The sequence below is a fragment of the Mus caroli genome, chromosome 7 (genome assembly GCF_900094665.2).
Source record: "Mus caroli chromosome 7, CAROLI_EIJ_v1.1, whole genome shotgun sequence".
Lineage (NCBI taxonomy): Eukaryota > Metazoa > Chordata > Mammalia > Rodentia > Muridae > Mus > Mus caroli.
Window position 1 is genome coordinate 141,066,407 of NC_034576.1, and position 5,304 is coordinate 141,071,710.

General features: G+C 48.4%; 1 protein-coding gene across 7 annotated transcripts in view; it reads left to right on the top strand.

Moving 5' to 3' along the window:
* Positions 1-5,304, top strand: part of Jakmip3 (Janus kinase and microtubule interacting protein 3) — a 118,826-nt gene that overhangs the window by 24,220 nt on the left and 89,302 nt on the right. For 3 of the 7 annotated variants that reach the window (XM_029479037.1, XM_029479040.1, XM_029479041.1), the window contains exon 1: positions 872-952. The exons of the other annotated variants lie outside the window; for them this stretch is intronic. The gene's annotated coding sequence lies outside the window, so the exon portion shown is untranslated. Of the gene's footprint in view, positions 1-871; positions 953-5,304 lie in introns of those variants that run through there. 7 annotated transcript variants of the gene reach the window in all.

Here is a 5,304-nt window from a genome sequence, read left to right on the forward strand (position 1 = left end):
CTGTCCTGGCACTCACTTTGTAGACCAGGCTGGCCTCGAACTCAGAAATCCGCCTGCCTCTGCCTCCCGAGTGCTGGGATTAAAGGCGTGTGCCACCACACCCGGCTTTGGATGCCCAGATTTAAACTGGATCTAGACTCGGCTACAGACGCAGTTCTTTTCCTGGTGGTTAAGTCCTGGCAGGGCAGCTAGGGTTACTTTGTTTCTTTCCCAGTTCAACCAAGCCAGATGGAGCTAGAGTGCCCTCCTGCTGTTGGGGGAACTCAGGAGGCCCCCCACTTTCTAAGTATCTGTTTTTCAGGGCCAGCTGACTTCCCAAGAGTCACTCAGACCATAGTGCTCTACCTATGTGTCCTTCAGAGTGAAAATATCCTTCTTCGTGGAAACTTAGTATTATGCTAGTGACCTTACAGTGACATAAAATCCCTATGGGGATTCAGTATCCCAGAGGAAAAGAGGAGTGGAATGTATACAGAAGCAGCTTGTGACAGGGAACCACTCCCCAGCTCTGCCTTCCACTCCCTACCCTCCTGTTTATGCAAGGACCTGTCTAGATCCTCTCAACAGCCAGCATTCATCCCTTGGCTGTGCAGCTCAGAGCAGTCAGGATCCGCCGGGGCTGTACAGTGCCAGAGCCTCCCCAGTTGTAGTCATCCTGAACCCCGGGGCCTCCACATCCATTGAGTGAGCCCAGGGTACCAAGAGAAGCCTCTGTGTTCAGGGAGAGCTCCAGCCATGCTGGCTGCAGGGCTCCAGCTTAGAAACGGCTGAAGAAGTGGTTCCTCCCCCTGGATGTAGTCACAGCGTGGTAAATTCCATCTGAAAAATAAAAGCAGAGCTCTTTGCTGAGTCATAGGAGCTTCAGAGCTGATTCGCAGAAGCCGGGCAAACAGAGCAAGCCACAGCATCTAAATGAGAGCCGGGCAGAGAGCAGAACCCAAGGCTTGAGAGTGTAAGTATGTGTTCCGAGTAAAGCAAAGGTTTTGTTATTTTTCCATCCAGGCTAGAGCTTGCCTCTCTAGGTTTATTCTGTTTGGATTCTCTGCTGTATTTAGAATGCATATATATATATATATATATATATATATATATATATATATGCTAAAAGTTAGCAGTGTGGCATTCTGAGTGTGCAGTGGACATGTAGAGGAGCATGCTCCAGGTCTGTTTTCATAGGCACACTCATGTGTGCACTTGGGGGGGTGGCTGGACCTGTTTCTCACATAGTGCTCCTTTAAAACATGGCTGTCTATTTGATTGACTGTGCAGGCAGAGCCTTGTTCCTGGCAGCTGGGATGGGTGGAGGATCTGGGTGGCAACTTTGTTTGGTTCCATGATGACAAAAATCCCATGAACAGAGCCTCTGGAAACTCCGGGCACAGCCTGGGAGCCTCCACTGCCTTCCCTTTCCCCATGAATGGGGTGATGCACTGGGCTTGCCTCTTGTTCTCTTGAGTGGTTTTGGCTTCAGCCCTCATCTTCTGCCTGCCCTCTGATTGGAGGGTGTCTTCTCTCAAAACGTATGAATCAACTTCTAAGCAGGGCACTAGGGGAAGCAGCAGCTTGTATCAAGAGATGTTCTTCTGTTATCTGAAAGAGGAGCCATCATCGTTCCAGGGTGCATCAAGAGATGTTCTTCTGTTATCTGAAAGAGGAGCCATCATCGTTCCAGGGTGTCTCAGTCTCTCCAGTTGCTCAGAGAAAACCCAGCGTTGACTGGGGCTGGCAGGGCCACAGCGGAAAGATTGCAGGTAACTGGCAATAACTAAGTCATCCTACTGATACCACGAGGCATCTGAGCAGCCGTGAACCCGCCGCACACACCGGCTACTTTTACAGGCCATCACCTGTCATTTTGATGTTGGTTTGCTAATGGAGAAGGTGTTGCAGACAGGCGGGTTGGAGACTCAAAACTTCCTGGATTGCAGCCTTTGAGTAGATGAGCACCAGCATGCTGCCCTCATCCCCTAGGTAACAGAGAGAGGCTGAGCATCAGGTGCCGTGAGGAGCACAAACTGAATCCTCCATCTACACCCCAGCATCCAGCGCTGCTTGCCTTGCCTTGGAAGGATACTTTATCAAACACTTGACTAGATCAAAGGTGGCACCCTGCTTGCTCTGCACTGGGGTTCCCCTGGAAGACCCCAGGAGCTGCACCAGGACAGCTAGACTGTGCGACAGCTTGAGAACTGTGTTCAAGGCTGTCTGTGTTGTCATTCTGCTGGTGTCTTAGGACTGGGGTGACATGAGAGTCATGTCAGCAACGCAGAGCTGGAGAGGCTAGCCTCGGAGGAGCTCCATTCTATGTCTGGTGGTTCAGGCCAGCTTTGTAAGAAGGGGTTCACTCAAGGAGAAGGCTGAAGCACATGGCCCTAACCTCTGTTGATATGAGGTAACTTCTGCTTCAGCTGGGCAAATGGGATGTTTAACCCAATAAAAGAGAAATCCTGTCCAAGGTTATGTTTTTCCAAGGTTGTGAACTTATTATGATTCTCTTGGGGCTGGAGAGATGGCTCAGCGGTTAAGAGCACTGGTTACTTTTGCAAAGATCCTGAGTTCAATTCACAGCAACCACATGATGGCTCACAACCATCTATGATAAGGTCTGATGCCCTCTTCTGGGATGCAAGTATACATGATGCAGATAGAGCATTCATATCTATCTATCTATCTATCTATCTATCTATCTATCTATCTATCTATCTATCTATCTATATGTGTGTGTGTATATGTATATATATACATACACACATATACATATATATAATAAAGATTTATTATATATATATATAAAATAAAGATTTATTTTATATATATATATTAAATAAATCTTTAAAAAAAATTCTCGCTGGGCCAAGGGCCAAGGTATGGTGGTGTGTGCCTTTCATTTCAGCACTCAGGAGACAGGGGCAGGTGGATCTCTGAGTTTGAAGCCAGCCTGGTACATTGAAAATTACATAGAAAGTTCTGAGCCATCCAGGGCTACCCAGTGAGACCCTGTTTGGTATTTTTGTTTGTTTGCAAGTTGAAATGCTTCCTGAGCCAAGAGTGGAGACGGGAGTGTCTCAGTTACTTTTTCTGTCACTGTAACACTACCCCAACCAAAGCATCTATGGGAGGAAGGCTTACTTTGTCTCTCAGTTCCAAAGTGCACCACAGTGGGCGCTTGCGGCCCCTGGTCAGAACGCACCTGCAGTAAGTCGTCAAAGAACAGTGTAGACTGGGACGCCCTGCCTAGGGGAGCATCCTACTCACAGTTACGATGGATCTTCCCACCTCGGTTGGCATAATCAAAATGATCCCTTCCAGAGGGCTTTGTCTCCCGGGTGACTCTCAAGACTGTCAGGTTGACAATGAACATTAGCCAGCCCAGCACACCTGTGAGTCCAGCACTCGGGAGACTGAGGCAGGAGGATGGCTGACAGTTCCTGGCCAGCCTACAAAATGAGACTGTCTCAAAACAAAGCATCATCAACAACAAAACTAAATTTCTTATGAGCCATTGCTTTAAAAATGTAATTTCTTATGCTTGTGCGTGCACGTGTGTGCGTGTGTGCGTGTGTGTGTGTGTGTGTGTGTGTGTGTGTGTGTGTGCGCACGCCTGTGTGTCCACACCATGGTAGGTGTGTGTGTGGAAGTCAGAGGACACCTTTGAGGAGTAGGTTGCTTCTACCTTTAGGTGAGATCCAGGGATCAAACTCAGGTCTCCAGGCTTGTACAGCAAGTACCTCTACCCCACTGAGGCATCCCGCCTGCCCCGAATCTTCTTATACACCCTCACCTTGCCTTCTGGTAGTGGTTGGCTTTGACCCCCAAGGAATTCGAGGGTTTGAAGTCTCCACTAGAAATCTGTGTGAACACACAACCACGAAACAGCCCAACCAGCAGGGTCTGTGCTGTGAAGGAACCTGGTGCCCGTGTGGTGCTCACACTTCCGGTCCGCACCATCATCTACTCTTCGTTCAGCTGAAATCCAGGGTCACCTTGGCTTCAGGAGGAGAGTTAGAGGTGGCAAAGCCTTCGTGTGCTTCCCTCCCTTCACAGAGCCCCCCCAGTGACCTTCAAGGGCCCTTGCTGAACTCTCTCACGGAAAAGAGATAAGACTGGGGTAGTTCCTGAAGTTCAAGGGCATGTTTGAAGTGGCTTCCCATGATCGCACAGTGCTAACCCTGAGTGCTAACCTTAGGTTTCTGTGGTTGGCTTCCAGCAGTGCCAGTTGGCAAATCCTACTACAGTTTATTAAAAAGTACTCTTGGCAGTAGGGTCGATTTTGTTGCTTGCTCTATATCTTTGACTTCAGAGCAGGAAGGAAATGACATCAAGGACAGAGGCCCTACCTGGGACATTAAAGTAAGAAAGGAGAACTGGGTTGGGAAGCTAGTCACCAGTCACCGGAACGTTCCCAGGTCGTCTCTTCTGTTCATGCATTCGCAAGGGTCTTCTCCTGTCTTCCGACCCCCTCCTCTCCCTCCTCTCTCCTCTTCTCCCTTCACCCCCGCCCCCTTCTCTCTGCCCATCCTCCACAGAGCCTTGCTAAGCATTCCAGGATGGTTTAGAACTTGTTATCTCTGCCTCAGCTTCCCGAGTGCTGGGATTACTGCATTACCATCTCGATTTAGGTTCCCACAATGTTTTTGTCCTAAGCAATCTTTTCCTGGTCCAGCATCCTGGTGATGCTACCTGTTTTCATCTTCACATGTGCATCCATCTAGGTGGTCTCTCATGGTCACAGAGTGGTGTGTGCTTTGTCCTGGAGATGTATATGGTCTGAGCATGATGAAAAGGCTACTTTTTTCATTAAATTTATAGTAGGTACTCATTTTTTTTTTTTGTGACAAAGTAACTGGCCTTAAAGCAGTTAAGGAAAGAAACTGAGCTCGTTTTAGCTTAAGGTTTAAAGAGAGGGTCTGGTCCATCATGGCAGGGAAAAAATAGCAACATGAGAGGGAGAGTCAGGTCATTCAGTCAGGAAGCAGAGAGGCGCATGGTGGTGAACAGCTGCTTTCTCCTTCTTTAACACTCTCCTCTGGGACTCCATTCTATAGGTCAGTGCTACCTACATTCAATGGTGGGTCCTCCTGCTCCATTTATACCTCTGGAAACTCTCTCATAAACACTTAGAGGTGTTGCTCCTACAAGACTCCAAATCCTACCAAGTTGACAAGACTAACCATCGGAGGTCTTTTAAGCCTTTCATCATAAATCCACTGATAGTATGAGTATGACATAGTATGAGGACATTTCTCCTTCCTTCTTTCCTTCCTTCCTTCCCTCCCTCCCTCCCTCCCTCCCTCCCTCCCTCCC